A 21,646-nucleotide genomic window follows, 5' to 3' on the forward strand; every position below is an offset into this window, starting at 1 on the left:
AAACTTCCACAAATCAATCAACTACATAGACATAAAGCTGCCTTTATTACTCTATCCCGTACTTTATGCACATAAACTCCAAAGAAATATCTGAGCTTAAGAAAGAAGTTTGCAGCAATATCCAAATTCATTCATATAAAGTGAGGTAAAAGTTGCTATACATTTGGAAAATAAGAAGTACAATAAAATTTAATAAGAAATTTCCCTTGAACATTGGTGCTTAAGGTAAATTAAATTAAATTTTTAATTATAAGAGGAAGAGACAGTAGAAGATGTCATTATAGATTCTGAAAAGGATTCAAGATATTTTAAGGGTTGATGTCATTGCTTCCCTATATTGTCTAATTTCACTACAAAAGGTAAAACGTTAATTTTATTTAATGAAGACATATCATTAGCTCTATTCTTGTACTCACTTGACTTGACCGGGATCATATGGGATTCCCAACTAGCAAAAGGGAGAGAAGAAAAGAGAGATGAAATTTTTCTGTGGCAATAACTGAGAAAAATCCAAAGGAAAAAATGGAGAGATTGAAAATGCTTAAGAAGAAGTAGAGTATAGTGTTTTAGAAAGCAGGTCCCTAAGTTAAAGGGCCAACCCCATCCTGTCTCCCTTGCTTACCGATGATTAGAACTTCGGCAAATTATTTAGCCCCTAGTGCCTAGTCCTGCAGTAGCTGTTTCTAGAAGATGAGAATGCAGGCTGGGAGATACCTTTCTTTTTTCTTTTAGATTGTAACTAGATTGTAATTAGTGTGGTTGAATCCAAATATCTCATCCCCTCACAGAGTGTTAGATAATATATTGGTATTACATTTTTCTGATTATATTTTCTGACTTTCTGTACTTCGTAAACATAGTGCTCACAGGTCATTTTTACATCAATATACTATAAAATAAATTAATTTAAAATAAATATGAATAACCAAGAAAGAATAGGCAATCAGCAAATCGAAAGCAATTAGAACTTAATATTATAAAATATTTGGCAAGCATATACAATTGACGTGGAGGAGAGGTCTTCTAGAAACTAGATTGTAATTAATGTGGTAATTTTGTTGGTCACAATTTTGGCATAGGAAAGGAAAAACATGGTTGAGCAGTACTCAAAAACATGTACAGGACAGTGCTCTATACAAAGACTGTTGGCCAAGACAACAGGGGAGCTGAGTGCAGCCCAGATTTCACTGGCCAAAATGTACATATCCCTCAAAGGTGCTTCATTTTCTAGTTCATTCAAAGGTATCACAGAGTGCAATATATGCAGTACAATATATAGTGCAGAAGTCCTGTTTCCCACTTAAATTCCAGAAGATAGTTTCTAAAATTCTCTTTTTCTTAAAGAGCTAGTAAACACTTAGCCAGAAAATATCCTCCCTTGCAAAAGAACAGACATTAAATCTAAGGATGTAAATAGACTTTTTTTTCTACTGTGGTTACTGCTGAAAAATGACAAGTTTTCTTAGGCTCAAGGATGCCTCAGTCCATCAGATCTGTATCACCTCGGCTTCAGTTTCACTGTTGTCTGAGGTCATTGAACTGTACATTAGGCTCTTATTCTGTGAAAAAAGACAATAACCGCTTCCAACCACTAGAAGATGCCATTTTGACAATGGGCTAATTCAAAGTAATGGTACCCTTGCCACCCCAGCTTCTGGGAGTTATTCCCAAAAGTTTTATTAGTAATAATTTTGTTTGACAGCTGATAAAATTTCTCAAATGAATTGATAACTTTCTCCTCTCAATAATTTAACTATGCTTTGGACCTTGGCTGAAAGAAAACTCTGAATCTGACCTCCTCTTGATCCAAATAATGACTCCAAGCTCAGCAGTCTTCCAAATCAACCTAAAATAAATACTAAAGTTTCATTCTTTCATATAAAGATGTAGAACTGTGTATTTTTATGTTATCATGTTTCGATATCTCTATGAATGTATAATATATGTAATTATTTTAAGCAGAATATTTAACCAATCCAAATATCCCATTCCCTCACAGAGTGTTAGATAATACACTGGTTTTATGTTTTCTGATTTATCTCACTTCTTTTCATTAAAGCTTTTGGTTTTTAAGGACTTATTTTTCCTTAGCTAATTCTTCAATATGGTCACAGTATGAAACACCCTACAGATGATCAAGCAACGCCTGACACAGTGGCTGAGAGCAGCAGATGCTGTGGAGCCAGAGAAACCTCTGTACTTAATAGTCTAGACTCATAATTGACTTAAATAAGCAAGTTAATTAAATTTTGTAAGCCTCAGTTTCCTTTTCTCTAAAATTGAAAACATAAACCCTGGGCCATCAAACAAATGCCTTGGAACAGGTCTTGGCACAGTCTGTAGCTGTTTTAACCCTAGAGACAAACACCCCATCTGGGCAACAGCGGCTACAAACGGTACTGGCAGAAAGTGGGAACAGTGGTGAAACCAAAAATTATTTTTAATCCTCAATAATTTGGAGAATAAGTCATTCAGTAAATTGTTTTTAGCAAATTAGTTTTAGGCAAATTGGTCATTTGGCAAATTGGCTTTCAGCAAAAAGTTGTCAGCTAATTGACTTTCTGTGAATTATTTTACATAAATTGGTCTGTTTCCTCTCTAAAGTAATGTTTGAAATTAGTGGGCATTACTTCTCACAAAAGAAATAATCAGTGGCCTCAATATGTTGAGGTTTAATAAAAATAGTGTATGTCAATAGCGACAGCTCTCTAGGGATATCACAAAAGAATCCAGAAGTGTATCTGTTTCCTTTGATTATCAGTAACAAATTTCAAAGGGAAGGTTCCCTCCTACATTCCCAAATGCTTGCACCTGATGGAAAAGTATACCAGCTGTAGATCCCTTTTCCCCAGATTAAATGCATAAAAGTATACCACCTGGAGGTTCTTTTCCCCCAGATTAAATGCATAAAATGACAACACCTGAAGATTCCTTGCCCCAAAGTAGACTACGCTCCACAACACAGCTGAGGTGGATCACAGCATGATTATTCTCTGTATTCAGGCCACCTTCTAACTCAATCCTAACTCAGTATTACCCTATTGTGTTACTTTCTATAGCAAATATGAAGATGGTCAAAATAAATGATTTCCTCCATTTCTCCCTGATAGAAATAGCCAGTCTATGTCCATTTTTATTCATTTGTTTTGCTCCTATTGTGTTGCCAAGCTAGCTATTTTAAGCAATTAATCAATTTCTGAAGTTAAAGTACTGGGGGCAAAGACGAAAGGGAATCAATCTTCAGGGGAACAAATATTTAGTTTCTATTGCAGTGAATTTTGGTTTTGCTTTCTGAAAAGCTATTAAAGATTTTCTCTCTTTTTTGTCATCCAGCAAAATTCCTCAACCTGTCTCTTCTTTTTCTGGTCCAGACCTTCTCCCATGTATTTGGAACTAACCCTCAGCAGTGATTGTTCCAAGACGTAGGCCATGACAAGCAAAACTGACAGTACTGTCCTAGAATAAGTAAATGAAAACTGAGACAAATAAACTCCTTTTTACCAGGAGAGCTGAGATAGGCTATATAGAGAGTGCAACCAAGCAGAGAGCTGCAGAGATGGGAGATGAACAGAACAAGGTTAGATCAGGTAGTACTGGATTCCTGGTTCCAGTCCTTATTGAATATTTGTCTTTGTATTAGTCCGTTTTCCTGTTGTTATAAGGAAATACCCAAGAATGCGCAATTTATAAAGGAAAGAGGTTTAATTGACTCACAGTTCAGCATGACTGGAGAGGCCTCAGGAAACTTAGAATCACGGCAGAAGGGGAAGGACAATGAGAAGGGGAAGCAAGGCACCTTCTTCACAAGGCAGCAGGAAAAAAGAGTGCTGAGTAAAGGGGGCAGAGCCCCTTATAAAACCACCAGATCTCGTGAGAACTCACTCATTATCACAGGAACAGCATGGGGGAAACTGCCCCCATGATTCAATTACCTCCACCTGCCCTGTCCCTTGACATGTGGGAATTACGGGGATTACAATTCAAGATGAGATCTGGGTGGGGACACAAAGCCTAACCATATCAGTCTTTGAAAGAACAACTATCTTAGTATCTTTCCTGGCTACATAAAGCAATTCCTTCTTCCTTAATCTGGTTAAGTTTGATGTCTATAAACTGCAGTTAAAAGATGAATTAATACTATCTTTATCTAAGAAAACAGAGCTTACCCTGCACCCCCTCCAAAGCTGGTTAAAACCTGATCACAGAAAAATCCCCATCTCTAATGGGGCATAATACAGGAAGCACGTTCATCAGAACTTCAGAAAAAGAGAAAGTTGGTGCAACGTGTCAAGTCCCATGGCTTGGAAGGGACCAAAGATGATTATGTTTCATAGCTATACAAACATTTGTCAAGATTTTTAGTTGATCTGTCTTGAAGGCTGGAAAAAAACAATTTTCTCTCTTCACTATGACAAAATCCCTCCTTTTTCTGCCAGCAGATAGCAAGAAATACGGGTATCTCACTATGATATAGAAATAAAAGGATTTCTCACAAGGGTCAAAAATACAAAACTCTTCTACATATGTGTGCAATATGTATGCTTATGAGCTTTGGGATGAGGTTATTAAATGGTTCTCCTGTGGAGGCTGCAAGCCATGAGCCTGTTTCTATGGAAGGTGAGTTCTCTCCTGAGGGGTCCTCTGTCAATCAATCACCACGAAAAAGTCTTTAGACAAGAAATGTGAAAGCAAAAAGAGGCAACTTTGTTTCTGCCTCTAGATTATTCTGTTGACTTGGAGAGTTCTAGGTGTTTGTAAAGGTGTTTCCACGAAGCGGTGGTCAAATATATCTTCTGTCATTTAAGGACAGGCATATAGGGAGCTACAAAAGAGCTGTGGTATCGTTGTCGGAAAATACAAGCTGAAATTATGTTCTTCCCCAGAAGCCAAATAGTCTAGTTTATGCTATTTAAAAAAATTTATTTCCACTTTGTTATCCTTTAATAAAGTTCTGTCTGACTGCCGGATTTCAACTGCACTGCAGGTTGTAAAGGTAAAGATTACATGTTCACAGCTGGGTCAGAGTGGAATACCCAGAACAATACTACACCCTCTTCTCAGGACAAAATTAGGATAAGGGTTAGAGTTAGGAATATAATAGGGGTAAATATGGAAAAAATTCCCCAAAAGAAGACCATAAAATCCACCCGCCGCTATTGAATAACTGGTTCTACTTCTTTATACCAACCTTGAGAAAACTTGGTTTTCTTTTATGTAAAAGAGAAAAATGGGCCATTATTCTAAGTGAAGTAACTCAGAAATGGAAAACCAAATATTGTACGTTCTCACTTGTAACTGGGAGCAAAGATATGAGGACGCAAAGGTATAAGAATGATATAATGAATTTTGGAGAGTTGGGGAAGGGGGAGGGTAGTGAGGGATAAAATACTACATACTGGGTACAGTGTACACTGCTCAGGTGACAGGTGCACCAAAATCTCAGACATCACCACTAAAAACTTCTCTATGTAACCAAAAACCACTTGCAGCCCAAAAACTTTGAAATAAAAATTTTAAAATCTGTTAATTCTTGAGACAAAATACCCCAAGTTTGCAAAGTTTTTAAACAGAAGAGCACTAAAATTCAACATATTTCCAGGTTCTTTGGATATATACAGTGGCATAATTTAAGAAACAACTCCACTACTATTTGTTAGACTATAAAGGACTAAGAAAAATAGTGGCTGAAATTTTGTTTAAAACATTGTAATTATTTTAAACCATTGTAAAATAACAAATAAAAAGCCTTTTAATTAGTTCATTATATTTGGGGGTATGTTAAATGGTATTTTCCAATTATATGATTAGAATGAACAAGTCAAGTTTCAATGCAGTTACTCCATTATTATAAATGAGAGCTAGAGTTGCCATTGGCTTTGGCTAAGGTCTCTTCAAAAACTAATCTTCTAATGCATCATAAATTACAGTAAATTCCTCTATAATTAATACTTGAAGATGAAAAATTGTATGCATTCATTAAATTTGAGTAAATTATGGTATATTATACATAAATTTCCCTTTCTATTTTTATTTTTGAAAGGGAAGAAAAAACAGCTGAAATCCTGCTACACTGGGTCTTTAACTCTTCCTGCTATGCAAACATGCACAGACATCTTTAAAAAATATGAAATGAAAACAAAATAGGCATTTTCTGGTCTAATGAGCCATTTCCTTCAAAATAAATTCCCCAAATGGAAGTATTACATGTCTCATGCTAAGCATAAAAATAATGCTTTACGTATTTTCACGGTCATTGCAATATCTCACTAATATACCGACTTTTGAGAGTCAAGCATAAAGCCAGAGCAAATGTTCTAACAATTGGAGTCTTCACTTCTAATAATAATAGCCCTTCAAACAAGCAACATGAATAAAAGCTAGGGGGAAAGAGAAATTTAGCAACAGTTGAGTCTCCCACTGCTGGAGAGTTTTCAGTGGGTTGGGTTTTATTTGTCACATAATGTCTCCAATTTAGTTACTTCGGTAAGTTAGACTTTCAGGTGGATTTTATTTAGGTTATCCACAAAATACCTTGCCCAAATGAAAGCAGTGAAAGATGGTATTGAATAAAGTGATACTGTTTACCTGATTGACTACCTGGCCCTACCAATCTCCCAGTGTTGTTGTAAGGATCAAATGAAGCAGCATATACTTAAAGAGTTAGTAAACATTTCAGAAATGCAGTCAAAACCGGGGCCAGTGAGACATCAGGATACTGTTGTTGGGGCTGAGTAGTCACTGGAAGGACACACAAGAACATCGGAGACGCTCATAACATTTTATTTCTTAATATTGATGCTGATTACACGGGTGTGTTTGGTTTGTAAAAATTAAGTGAGGTGTACACTAATGTATGCATGTTTTATGTCTGTTATTCTTCATGAAATTTTTTAATAACATTATTACTAACATGAGATGATCTTGTCTTTCAGTTGTGTCAAACTTGAATGCCTACAGGGGCTAGTCAGGACAAGTGAATGAACATGCCTGGCTGGCCTCCTTTGAATGGATAAGCAAATGTCCTATCTAAAGGAGCACTATGGCTCAGCTCCATCCTTTGTGGTCATGTGGGACTCATGTGCCCCATGGTGCTAGACTTTCAAGAAAGGACCCAAATTCAGATTTTGCACTGTGAACACCCAGGGACAAGGAAGCTGGCTGCTCTTGACCTCAGTGTTGTCAACACTAAGAATCAGTCTCCATGGTAAAAGTCATCAAGTGTGAAGTGGCAAAAAGGGAGAATCATAGGCAATACCCTGACACGGATCAGTTATGCAGCCAGTGAATCTCCTTGAAGCTATCTACACAATCACTAGGACAATTGTTCTGGCAATATTATGATAAATGGAAAACCATTGTTCCTGGGCTTATGTACTACCGCTGGACAAGAAGATATGACAAGTGACACTAGATGATTTCTCATCCTGCCCATAAAAAAGTACATGTTTAAGTTGTTTTTCTAATGAATCTCCTGTCATTCAGAAATATCATGCAAAGCAACATTGTACAAAGAAGTATTGTGAAGTAGGGCGTCATTGTCCCAACAGTTCCTTTATTCTAATGGCACATAATTTGGTGTTTGAGATGATAAGGATGTGATATTGACAAATAAGAAAGAGAGGAAGAGAAGGAAGGAAGGAAGGAAGGAAGGAGGCAAGGAAGGAAGGAAAAGAAAGGAGGGAGGGAGAGAAGGAGGGAGGTAGGTTGGGAAAAGCTGACCCTAATCAAGTGTATTCAGAGTGTGGTTATGGGAAAGGGAATTAGTGGAATGCCAGGTTCTCAAACAGGGAAACCTCAGGAGCATGCTTGAAGAAAGTAGTGTATCAGATATTGGCCCACCACTTGTGAAGATAAGGAAAAGATACAGTATTCTCTCCTTATCCTTGGGAGATACTTTCCAACTGCCCCCAATGAATGCCAGAAGCCCTAGATAATACCAAACCCTATATACAGTCTGTTTTTTTCCTATACACACATACCTATGATAAAGCTTATTTTACAAATTAGTCACAGTAATAGATTAACAATAACTAATAATAAAATAGAGCAATTGTAATAATATACTGTAGTAAAAGTTATGTGAATACGGTCTCGCTCTCAAAATATCTTATTGTACTATGCTCACCTATTTTCAGACCACTTTTGATCACAGGTTACTGAAACTGCAGAAAGCAAAACCACAGATAATGGAGACTACTGAATTTTCTGTAGCTGTTGTCAGAGTTCCACCCTTTCCTGCCCTACGCCACCCAGGCTCTCTGCATGCTTTGCTCGAGATGATGGAACTTTCTGCACTCAGTGCCAATTTTTAGTTAGATTAGTTTTCCCTAAAATCATTTTTGTAGCAAACAGTCACTTCCATGTTTTATTTGTTTAAGGTATGAGAGTTTGAACTTTTCAGCTATTAAAACAATCCTTTGAAGATAAGCCCAAATTTTTGAAAAGGATCCTGTAAAGGCCAAATAAAATAAACCTACTTTGTTGATCTTAATTACTGTACTCTGAGAAGATGCAAACATTCCAGGCTCCCTTCTCAAGTTACGCAATTCTCCTTTTCTCTACTCTTAATATAATGGGGAATGGTTGAAGGGGACTGTAGAGAAGCCATCAAGTTACCTCCCTTCCCTACTTTAAAGACTAAAGTGGCCATCACTATATTTCACAAATACATACCTACTGTTGAACAAAAACATGTTGAATATTTATGTCAATAACAAATATTAATATTTATGGCATCTTCTAACTCAGAGCTACCACATCACCCTAACAAGATGTTTCATTTATGACAAATCTCTCATTTTGTTCTGTCTCACCTTTAACAAAAATTCTTAAAAATGAATGTATTTGTGTTTGCATGTTTATTTTAAACCACAAGTAATGTATGGTGAGGAGTTGAAAACAGAAGAAATTAGGTATATTGCCACAAATTTTGATGTATAGTCTTGTTTAGTTTAAGGAAGTAGCCAACGAGCACAGTTTTGCTATTTCCTGAAAAGAATTGACTCTGGTGGTTCTGCTCAGCAGCGTTTTTTTCCAGCTCAAAATAGAGGATTTCCTGAGGGAAGGGTGGATGCAAGTCTCTCCCATGATGTAGAAACAGTAAAAGAAGGCTGCGTTGGCCACTGGAGCCTATGCAAATACCAAGTTGGTATGTGGCCATGAGAGAACCAAAGTAGTTAAACATGCGAAGGACAAGTATCTACCATGCGATCCTGTTTGGGAAGAAAGCAGAAAAACATATTTTAATGTGAAAACAAATTCCACTAGAAAATAGTGATTCATGAGGGGATAGGCATTTGCAGAAAGTACAGTAAACCCTAGTAATAATAAGCAAATATTCAGTTACAGCTAAAGGAAGTCTATAAGCCTCTGAAACATGCAAAGCAACACAGACTGAATCTTTCCCAAGAGAAGCAGCAGCGAAGTTAGGAGAAACAACAACAGCACAGAACATTGGAGAAGATGACCAACTACAAATAAAGAGAGATGGAAGGTAGACTGAGACACACCCCAAGCAAAGTTAGTAAAACATTACAACCCCCCTGCTAAGAAGATGCTGATTTTTTAAAAATCATTTTTGCATTCACAATGTACAATCTTCCCATTTCCAAAAAGGATTTGGTTTATGAATTTTACCACAGTTATTTGTAATTTGTTGTATATTTTAAGCTGAGCTAAAAATCTGGTTGAAATTTTTATACATATTGAGTTAGTTGTTGATAATTCATTTCATCTTAACATCTTATAAATTGTCTGTAGGTAATGTACCTACCTTGAGCAGATTCTGAGCTTTATTCTGTTTGAAACATGAACAGATGAAGATTTAATGCTCATGTGCCATAGATATCAGATAATGACAAACATTCTAGCTAAATGTCTTGACTCAGTCCTTGGCAAGTTGTGTGACAATCAATAGGTCACTATCTCTGAGACCTTGTTGCCTCATTGTTAAGATATCGATACCTTCATTGCTTGTCTCACAGTTGTGTTTTAGAATCAGAAGATAAAATATACAACAAAACATAATACAAACTTTTTGTATTATTATATACAAAATATACAAATACAAATATACAAAAGTCATTAGTGTCCATTAATACAAATGTTATGTAATTTTTACCCATTTTTCAAGGAGTACCATCCTAAATGCATCCCTTGCTTTGTCGTTTATTGGGCATGTATTGTTATTGGGAATTATTCTATACTCTTTACAAGCATTATCATATTTAATTTCTTCCAGTGATATTCTGAAATAGCTGTTTTTATGACACAGAGGAAAAACTAGACAGAAAAAAGTTAGATAGCTTAACTACAGTCAGTAGTTAATAGAAATAGGAAACAAACTCAGTCTGGCCTGATATCTGTTTCGGCTAACCACTAATATTTGCTGCTTACAATGTGGTTAATGCTCTATGAGTGCTTATAATGTATTAAAGCTATTAATTTGCCCATCAGACCTTCTTGTAGCCAAATGAAGTTTGCAATACATATGATTTTAGGTCAAATAACTTGAATCGTTGTTAACTTTCCATATCATATCAACAATCTAATCTATAAACCATAACTGTTTTCCTAGCACTATTATTTGATTATATTCAACTTTGAAAAGGAAATATATTTAACTTTAATAACAGGACAGAAGAAAGACCTATTAAATGTCAAAAAGTAATGGAAGGTAAATAAGATGCTACTCCAATAGGAGCTAGCTTATTTCTCCATGCTCATAAGAGTGAGTGTTCAGTAAACAAGCATGGCACCAGACACCAAGATAGAAAGATGAGCAAAAGAGGACCCATGCCCTGAGAACATCACAGGCTAGCTGCATAAAGAGACATGTGAACAAACAGTGGTAGCACAGTGGGATGCTTACCATAACAGAAATAGGCAATGAGAACCCTCAAGGAAAAGCACATACGTGCAGCCCAGCGGGTGTGGTTAGCAAATGCTTTACAGAGAATACAACAGTTGAGCTGGGCTCTAAAAGAGACAAATATTGACAGCGAGAGATGAGAAGGATATATCAGGCAGAGGGAATTTCATGAACAATAGTACAGAAGAATAAAGGTAGACAACGCATTTGGAAAATACCAGACAATGGGAGAAAGTTTCTCATGGGCGTCCCTTTTCTTCATGTCTCATGAGCTAAGGGAGTTTAGATAGGGCTCATGGAGGTGAAAGAAAGCTAATGTGACACTGTGGGTGGGGTCATTTGGGCCAATTCAATGTTTTTTTAACATCTGAATGCACAGTAGAAATTGATATGTTATATGCTGGTACTTCTCCATCCCAAAAGTGCCGGTGGAGATTCTTCTGATTAGGAAGAGCTACGTGTAGAGAAGTGCTGGTATCTTTGGAGCCCCCAAAATCTCCTCATCCTTTTGAGCTTAAAGTTTCTCTGGCTAATGATTTAGCCAATGGGAGCCTCTGGCAAAGGGTGGCAACCTTCACCTATATCACTTTCTTGACATGACTAGCAAGTACATCCTGTTGAAAACCATATAATGCTTAGTGCTAGGTTCTTACCTACATGGACCACTTGATCCAAGAAGGCCTTGCAACTCTTTGACCTGATACTGGGGTAGGTCAACTTGGGCTCAATGACTTGACCCAATAACTTGCCTTCAATAATAAAAGACAGAAAGGACCTAACAGGCCTTCCTTGTCAAATGGAAATGAAATAGCCAAGAACAGAGCCATGGTATCTCAGCTTTATATGAAACAGAGGCAGCCTTCCCATTGGGAAAAACTTTTTCCCCACTCCGACACATTTGAAACAGAGCTGCTGACTCAATGGTGTTCTCGATTCACAGAGATCACCCTAAATGTCTAGGTCTGGTTCACTGATAGTTTGTCTAAACTGAATTATGATGTTGTCCACGGGGCTGCTGTGGCTGCCCAACCCAGAACCATCTACAGTAGAACGAAAATAGATTTAGTCATTCTGCTGAATGGGCAGAGCTCAAAGCTCTGGCCAGTACTTTGCTTGATGAATCTTGGTATATTTTGTACAACTCCTGGGTTGTTGCCAATGGGCTAGATATTTGGTCTGCCGCTTGGAAAACTGCAGACTAGCAGATTAAAGACACTGCTCTTCAGAATTGCAAACTGTGGAAACCAACCATGGCTTTGGATTAAACTGTCTTGGTGACTCATGTATGTGCCTTAGTAAGTGTCAGCTGTTGATGAGACCAACTGGAGTCAAGCAGCTGATACAGCCTGAACCACTCAGATTGCTGTGATTGCTGCCTGAACCCCTTATCTTAATGGAAACACATCTACAATTGAAAGCCAACCACAAACTAAAGGACTCTGTGTTGCCTACCACATGCCAGACTTGTAGCTCCTGCCAAAAGTTGACTTATTTATCTCACAGTCAGAAAGGACACATTGAAAGGGGTATTGCTCCATCTCACTCCTAGCAGATTAACTACATCAGATTTTTGACTACCTTCTTGGGGTTGTTGGCCATGTCTCACCACTGGAACACAGGTTAGAGTGTTGATATACTTGTCATGTCCACTCTGGCTATAACATTATGGTCCTTGACATTTTCTGGCTATAACATTATGGTCCTTGATGCAAGTTATTGTGTCATGTATTTGGCTTTTCAAAAAATTTCCATTATGACAATGTTTCAACTCTTATTGGAAAAGCCACTCCATGCTGGACTCCATATAGTCTAGAAATTTGATAGTCCTTCCATACATCCACAGGTATCTGATAATATTGAGCACTGGAAACATTTCCTCAAAAATTAAGCCAAAAATATTTCTGACTCTACCTTCCTTACCTCCTCCTGGTCCACAATGTTAGTAAGGTAGTTAGGTCATTGAAGACAATTATCTCCCAAAAGAGACCTGTTCCTCTCACCTGCTCTATGGGTAATACACAGGTCAAAGAGGTTGGGGAGCTATATAGATTTATTTGGAAAAATTGGCATTTTGCTCTGCCCATTCATGAACATGGTGTATCTTTCTTTCCCCTAACTGTTACCTCAGGCAGGACTGGTTTCTATACTCTCTGAACATCAGCATGGTTAAAAGGGGCCCTAGGGGATTCAAACTTAATTATGGTCAGCCACCGGGATTCTCTTACTGGATATATGTATATAGTCCTAGATTATGAGAATAATGAATATTTGCATAAGCACACTCTAAGCCAAGTGTGCTATGGTAGCCCACCTTGGCAAAAGTGGGCAATGTAATGTGTCTTTATGAGTTTTATAAAACTGCACTGTTGTATAGTATTTGATACTTCCAAATGAAAGATCTGGATGCAAATAGAAGATGACTGAAAAACAAATGTCATAATTGCTACCTGAATGGGAAATGCTGATTTTGTGCCAGTGAAGGGAGAGCAACAACCTTAGCACTTGGATGGGGAATGAATAAAAATCTTAGGGGAGCAGTAGGGACATTGAGACATGCTGTTTGTCAGAGCCACTCTGGCGGATCCTCCTAAATGAAAACACCCTGATGCACATCTCCCAAACTGTTGCAAGAGCCTTATATTAAACTGACTTTCTGCATCTGTCATTCCTACCAGACTGCTCCTACCATGATTTGAACATTGTCCCCTCATAGAGAGAAGTTCATCAGAAAGAGTACAGAGTCCTAACTTCTGCACCTCACATACAAATCATCTTTCAACACCCCCTTTATCAATTTGCATTTACCATTTGTCACAGCTTAATCATTGCATGGAGCAGACAAATGTCACCAGGCAGATGACAAGACAAACAGAACAAATTAGACTGGCTCCCCCTCCAAACACAAAGACTAGTCTCAACCATTTGAACTAAGTTGGGAAAACTAATACTGACCAGCTGGCCTGGAGGCTCCATCAATCTGTACCCTCCAACTGGTGTAGGTCCCACTTGGGAGGCCCAATAATTTTAAATAGCATTATCTCCACAGCACTATGACACTTTCAGGAATGGACTTCTTATATAAAAGCCAGTCATGAATTTATTTCCCCCCTGAAAACATAGTGACATATACTTTAGAGGTATTCACAAGAGACCTCCAAGTGTTTAAAGAACTACCACCAGTGGATCAAGAGAACCTCAGATAACTGTAGGAATCTCTTTAAAGTGAGACTACCCAGGGATGCTTTCAGGAGGAATGACTGTTTTACATCCTGTGGGCTGTTATCCCTAGACGGAAGTTATCCACATAGAATAGGTAATATAGAACTTGTCCTTGAGTTTAGCTGAAGAGATTAATGACACCACTGGAGTTGACAATGGAGTGTATTCACCTTGGGAAAAACTTGCCAGACGCCAAGACAGTATAGAAACAAGGGTGGATATTAATGGAACACAAATCTTTGTCAGTCCCACAAGCATGTGCTTATTCTGGAAGTAAAGGCACTGGTTGCCTTTGTTCTTTGAAGGATGTTTGTTTATCAAAGAGCCTTGGAAGACGGAGATTGTATCTCCCTCCAGGAATGATTATTGTCCAGAAAAATAAACATAATGTCTCCCTTCAGAGCAAAGGCTGGCATGCCTATCATTATAAAATGCTAAGTATCCTAAGCTCAGGGGTTTTCTCCCACACTGCAACCAAATGCATGTGCCGGTGTCATCTACTATCTTAGATCTAATTGCTAATCTATGCCCTTCCTCCACAGCCTTCCTCCTTTCTTGGTATTTTTATTGTTTTCCATTCACACTGACAGTTGGCTCTGTCTTCATGGCCCTTCGCAGCTCTTCACTCATCCTCTTTGAATGTCTCCTTCATGTTGTGCTTCCTTGAGCTGCCCTACTTGGTTAGCTCTAGAACTCCTCTGTCTCATCACACTTTGAGAAAATGCTTCTGAATCTGACTTCTCTCAATAGAACAAAATACAATGTCCAGGATGAAAACACCAGTAACATCAAGACTGAGAAACTGGGAAGTGTTTTGATCAACATTTTCATTTTAGGACTGTTTTCTATTTGATTGGGAAGTGTTAGAATGGCAACAGTGACAAATCCTGTGGCAAATCTTCGTGCAAAGGTAAGTGACGGCTATAAAATATAAACTTAGTGTTAGGCTACCAATGTGGCTCCATAAAGTCCACAATTTACATTTCAGGTAGGCAGGATCATTGACAGCAAAGCATTCTTCTATGGAAGCTGTGTCCCTAGTCTCCATGGTTTAAAGAAGTGCAGTCTAGTTGCAATTAAAGTTAGGCTTTGGGTTCAGGCAGGCAAGGATTCTATTACCAGCTCTGTCATTTACAAGCTGTGTAACCTTGGGCAAATTACTTATTCTCCTTTAACCTCAGTGTTGTAACCTATAAAAAAGAAATTATAAAGGTGCCAATGCCAAGGGTCATTAAATAATGAAGTATGTAAACCATAATAGTTGACAATTGTATATGTTTATTAAGTGTTAGCAACTCTCGTAAGTCTCATGTATAGGCAGAAAGCAAAGACTGGATTTGAACCCAGACTTTTGATTCAATGTTTATATAAAAAGAGTCAATATGAAGTGATCCTAACTAAAAGATGATTTATTTGTATGACTATTGTAAGCTCAGAATGTCATAATAGATGTGAAAGCACATTAAAATTGCTATAAAAATATGACATTATTATTATTAAACACATAAGTAAACAAACAGATGTGGTTATTAATCTCAGACCAAGAGATTCTATTATTCAAAGCGCTTTCAGAACACATGGTTATATAATGTAAAAGATGAAATTACTTGGAAAGTGTTTGAGAAATTAGACATCTTTAAAAGCTCTCATTCTAATAGCACTATTTGGATGATAGATCATAAAAAGATTTCATAGCTATTTCTCTGTTAGAAAATGTTCTCATTCACAACGTAATCTTTCACAATATATGTTATTTACCAGATACTTAGATTTTAATCTAATCTTGGAGTATTAACGTTTAAAATGAATATTGCAAAAACCCTAAGAAATAACTCTCAAGCAGATAGAAACAACCAAAGTACCTGTAATAAAAGTCACATAAACTTCTGCAGTACAAATTGGGTTAGTATTTTATATCCTTTATGGGCAGTAAATGCTCTATTTTATCATGTAAATTCATTTCTAGCTACTCCATATAAATCAGAAACCTGATACAACACATCATAACACTCTGCTCCATAAATACTTTTTGAGTCATACTTTGTTGACCTTACCATCGTATGTGTTTATCAAACGCAGTCACAAAACCTACTTGTAAAATACATATTTATGGACACTTGTTGTCAAAATTTCACTAGCTGTGTTCTAAGCATTCCAGAGGTGTCAGCATTTCTCCCACACAATCTATGTCCATATGAAGCCATGAAGTCATCAAATCAAGCCTTTCACAAACGTATTTTCTCCCAGCCTCCTTTACATCTGATTTTTTTCCCAGAGACTTGAAATCTTTCTCAGTCATTCCATTGTGACAACTATAACAGAAAAGAATGTCACAATGTTTAGGTGTTGTAGGGACAAAAGACCTATGAAAACAGTGGGATCCTAGAGCAAGGCATGATCAATAGGGTATCCTTTAAAAGCGATAATCTCTAAATATTTCTTTTTCATGCACTTAGGATAGAGGCTAAGAATTTCATTGTGAAAACGGGAAAGGGGCCACTGCTCTGGATGGTTAGACTAATGCAAAGCTCAGTACCTCCTCTTAGTCCAGGTAAATCAGTTTGGGCTTAAAAATCCACACAGTATTCAGCAACACCAAAGCCCCTCAGAGAACTACATCTACCACCTGAGAAGCCGCTGGATTTTATTACACCCTCCAAGCTAAAACAAAATATTTCTTTCTGCTTCATAAAATTTTTTTGTAAGAGAAAATAAGGAAACACCATTTTCACCATCTTGTTATGTTTCCAGAGATATCTGATGCCACGATAATGTTTTGACATACTTAAAAGACTAGTTCTCTAGCCAACTTCCTGACTGACTCCTTTTTCATTCTGCTCTAGGTGTTAAGAATTCAGTGATGAAAACATGATGTCTCCTAGGCATGGAAATAACATTCTAGTGACTTCTTCATGACAATTAGATTATGTAGAATATAGCAGCGATTTTTTTTAACTTTTACTCCAGTAGTTTGTTGGACTCTTTTTCCTTATTTCCAATTTTTTGAATTATGAGTTAATTTTTTTCCTTCTAATTCTTATCAGTTTTACTCTCCATATAATTTGCATTGTATTTCCATTTTAAAAACCAATAAAATAAAAATTATATAAATGCTGAAGCATCAAAATTTCTCTCATTCTTAAACTACCTTTATTTCTTGGTAAAATTGTAGCATACACTAACAAACGCTGTCCAGCTGAGAAACAGCAGTATTGGAATCCTCAGCCCAATTTTTCATTAGAAAAAGTATAGAACATCTTACCCATTCTCACTGTCATACTCATTTACCAAAACTCACAAAAGGACTTATTTATTGCAGAAAATATGGAAAAATCCAGGGTATTTTCCCCACACACAAAAAAGATCTTTTTTGGTGCCTAGAAATCTTAATTTTTTGTGCCTATTATTATGACCAATTTCTTTATCATTAAATAGCTAATCACCATCAGTATACTTGATAATCAGGTAGTGATTTACAGTATAGAAAACACTGCTAGCACTCCAATCAACTACATTGAGTTTGAGTCTTTTTATGTCAGACAAACTTAGTGAAAAGAGTTTGGCTTAAAACAAGGAAGTCCACAATTTAGTGGAAAACTATTGTATATATATATAGACACATATATATACACACACACACATATACACACACACAGATATATACATATACGTCAAACTATCTGGTGTGTGTATGTTTGTGTGTGTGTGTGTATATGTGTATAGATAGAGAGAGAGAGGAGTTGATCATATTATCATCCCATAAAAATAATTTTCAACAATTTTCTCTGTTTTCAAATTTCACGATGGCTTCCCTTCATTTTTGCTTTATCATTTCTATTTATTTTCAGGTCTTTGGTGTTTCTTTAATTTCATATATATTACCTACTCTGTGACAAGCACACTGTGCCAAGTTCCAAATATAAAAGGTAAGTAATTCAAATGAGTACCTGCCTTCACTGAAATTATAGTGTAGTATGAAAACAAACATTAAAGAAATTCATGGTTTAATAAATGTGTAATTTCAAATTAATTGCTATAAAGGAAAAGAGCAAGCAAACATATGAAAAAATAACTGAAACAATAGAATGTAAATATTTTTAGTGTAAAAAGTTGGCACAGCTTAAATGTCCATCAAAGGATTTTACCTAGAAGTAAATAAATAGACTATAATTGATATATGAAGGAAATAAAACACCTTAATTCGCACATTAAAGAGCCGACCTTCAACAATAGGCAACCAGATGTTAAGTAAAACAAAATGCCATTTACTGAATGCTTATTATGCTCCACATTTTATGGTAGACACTTCACATATATTAGTTGAGTTTCATAACAACACTATAAGGTAAGCATTATTTTTCCCATTTTATAGATTTGGTATTAACTAATTTCTTCCTTTTTCTGCACATACATGCACACACACATGAATATAACCAAACAAGCAGAGTCAGCATACTTGGCTAAAATGTATTTATTCATTCAGAAAAAAACAATATTTATCAAACATCTACTATGTGCCAGGCGTTGTTCCAAACATTTGGCACAGATCAGTGAATAAAACAATCAAAGATCTATGTGTTCATGGAGTTTACATCCTTGTGAACAGAAACATACAATAAGTAAACAAACAAAAGTAATAAAATATAAATTATATAGTACGATTATATTATAATAAGAACACATATGTGGCTTTATTATGAGAACATAAGTGGCTTAAGTTAAGGAGAATTGGAGCACAGTGGTGACAGGCGCTTGCAATTCTAGGTAGGGGAAAGAGTAGGCACACATTTAAGCTGATATTTAATGAAGATAACCTGGACAAGGCGAAGGAGTTGGCAGGAGTCTGTCTGGAGTCATAGAGCTCCAGGCAGAGAGAACAGCAAGTGCAGATTCCTCAATCTGTGGGCTTGTATGCTGTGTACCAGGAAAGATCAAAGAGGAGAGTGTGCCTAGAACCAAGTAAGCAGGGAAGAAAGAAGAAATAGAATCAGTAGGGGAAAAAATTCTGTATAATTTTTTTTGTTTAAATAATATTTAATATATATATAATTCCTTTTTGTTTAAATAATATTTAGCTCTCATTTATTATAGGAAATGAAAGTATTCATTGCAGACAACTCCTAGATATGTATCTTCCATCTTCCATAAATATATATATATAAAATATACACTTATATATTATATTTTATATATTGTATTTTTAATATCTTACACATTTATATATAATATAATAAATAATATATAGTATATAATATATGTATATACATTATATATTTTTGTATTCTATAAGTGATCATATTTTCATATATATTTATATATACAAATATATTTGTGTATATATAATATATAATAGAGTATATTTTGGAACCAAATAAAGGAATCATACTCTACCTAGTATTTTATAAACCAACATAATATTTGTATGCAACCAGCCAAATTGTACACATTTATATTATTCCAACTGTTACCCAATGTCTTAGCCAGCTTAGGCGGCCTTAACAAAATACCATAAACTGGATGGCTTAAATAACACGAACTTATTCCTCGCAGTTCTGGAGGCTGGAGGTTTGGGATCTCAGTGCCTGCATGGTTGGGCTCTGGCAAGGCTTCACTTCCTGGCTTGTGGATAAGTGCTTTCTCCCTCTATCCTCACATGGCGGAGGGAGAGAGTGTGTGAGCATGTTTCTGGTATCTCTTCTAATAAGAGCACTAATTCCATCATGATGTCCTCACCCTCATGATCACATCTAAACCTAATTACCTCCCAAGGTCCTCATCCCCAGTACTACCACACTAGGGATTAGAGTTTCAACATATGAATTTTGAGGAGATACAATTCAGTCCATAGCATTCTATTATTTCTGAACATTGAGGCTTAATTGATTTTTTAATGCTATAAATAATCCAGAGAAAACATAAATAGTGGAAAATTAGAAACTAAAAGAAACATTTAAAAAATAAGTCATAAAGGATTACGGAATTGCTATTTATTGGGAAAACAAAATCACCAAATTTTGAAAAATCAGATATTATGGATATTAATTTTTATAATAATAATTCATCTACTAAATCTTAAAGCCAAACAAATTGCTTCAATTATACTTTTCTTGAATGTACTGCTTTTTACAAAATTATTTTCAATTGAACCACATGTTTTTTTTTTGTTAATATGACCTATGTCAACTGATGCCAAGTGAAATGGGGAATTGAGATGTATTTCCATGAAATTGCAGCTTTGATGACCTAAATTATTTCTCTGGCTCAAATTAGGTAAATAAAGCCTATTATCACTTAAAATTCAGAAGGGACTCCACTGGGCCCATAATATATACTTAATAAACACTTGTTGATTGGTTGGTTAGCATAGACAAGAAGGCATGGAATTTAATGGAAATGACACTGTTTTCAGTCATTGATGAAAGCTTTGCTATACCTTGCAAGAAATATTGGCACTATATTCAGTGAAGGACAGCATGCAACAGCCCCAACCACACAAAATAAGTCAACAAAGTCAAGAAGTTCTAGGTATTCTCATTCTGGTCAGACTTATCAATAGGAAACTGACAATAACATTACTGCTATTTACATATTGGTGCCACACTGGCATGGATTTGCATAATGTATTGAGGCTCTATGCTCTAGAGAGTTGCATTGTAACATATTGGTGCTTAATGAACTCTGAAAAAATTGATTTTCCACAGAGTAAATTAAGGAATGCATTATAGCTGTTAAAGCAATCTTAAGGGAAATCCGAAGCTTCCACTGCAGCACCATGCTTAGTAAGTAATAAATTACATGTTATAGTTATTTGCCTTAATTCATGCTAATTTTGTCCAATTAATGTATCACAGTAATTCAGAAGCCTGTCACAGGAGAGCTAATTATTTATTGGATTTTTGTGTTCAGCTCCCTAGGAGTCTACTAGCAAACAAACTTGCGACTGTCTTTCTCTCAAGTCCATAGTGACATTCTTAGGTCTCACTGTAGGGAAGTAAAATTTTTGCTTCTGTTTCCAGTTTTAAAAATGAATTTTGGGGTATCTAAGGCCTGTTCTTGGTTTTTTGATTGATGAAATAGTTTGACAGCCTGCTGTTCTGTTAGGACAAGACCTACTTTCTTCCCTATCAAACTATTTCATCTTATGAGTCTGTATATTTCGGAACTCTCATTAAGGAAAAAGACAGTTTTTAAAAAACTATGCACCCAAGGTGAATCGAAAAAGTGCAGCAATTATCTGGATAATTCACACCAGAATTCCCCACTTATATTCCTTTTATTATTTTCAGAGCACTTCAACAGATTGTGTAGATACCTGTGTTCACCTCATCTGCACAGTCTTGGTTCTAAACCTAAAAAAAGGCCACATGCAATATGCTAAAATGTTGTTTGAAAAAAGACTGAATCTAACTCACAATGACAATTGATATCAGCTTTGTAAAAGTATATTTTTATTTCACTGTGGTGCACTGCTAATTCACAGGCCCCCAAATGAATTATTTATGAGATTAATTTGTTCAATTCATACCTATAAATAATGTCGCAGTTGCTAAATAATTT

At 36.1% G+C, this 21,646-nt stretch overlaps 1 long non-coding RNA gene across 1 annotated transcript in view; it reads left to right on the top strand.

Moving 5' to 3' along the window:
- Positions 1–20,872, top strand: part of LOC105553705 — a 136,886-nt gene extending 116,014 nt beyond the window's left edge. The window contains exons 3-5 of the long non-coding RNA XR_001008197.1: positions 14,926–14,999; positions 17,938–18,015; positions 20,791–20,872. This is a non-coding gene — a long non-coding RNA (uncharacterized LOC105553705). The remainder of the gene's footprint in view (positions 1–14,925; positions 15,000–17,937; positions 18,016–20,790) is intronic.
- Positions 20,873–21,646: the final 774 nt, after the last annotated feature.

This window comes from Mandrillus leucophaeus, unplaced genomic scaffold (genome assembly GCF_000951045.1).
Source record: "Mandrillus leucophaeus isolate KB7577 unplaced genomic scaffold, Mleu.le_1.0 Scaffold603, whole genome shotgun sequence".
NCBI lineage: Eukaryota > Metazoa > Chordata > Mammalia > Primates > Cercopithecidae > Mandrillus > Mandrillus leucophaeus.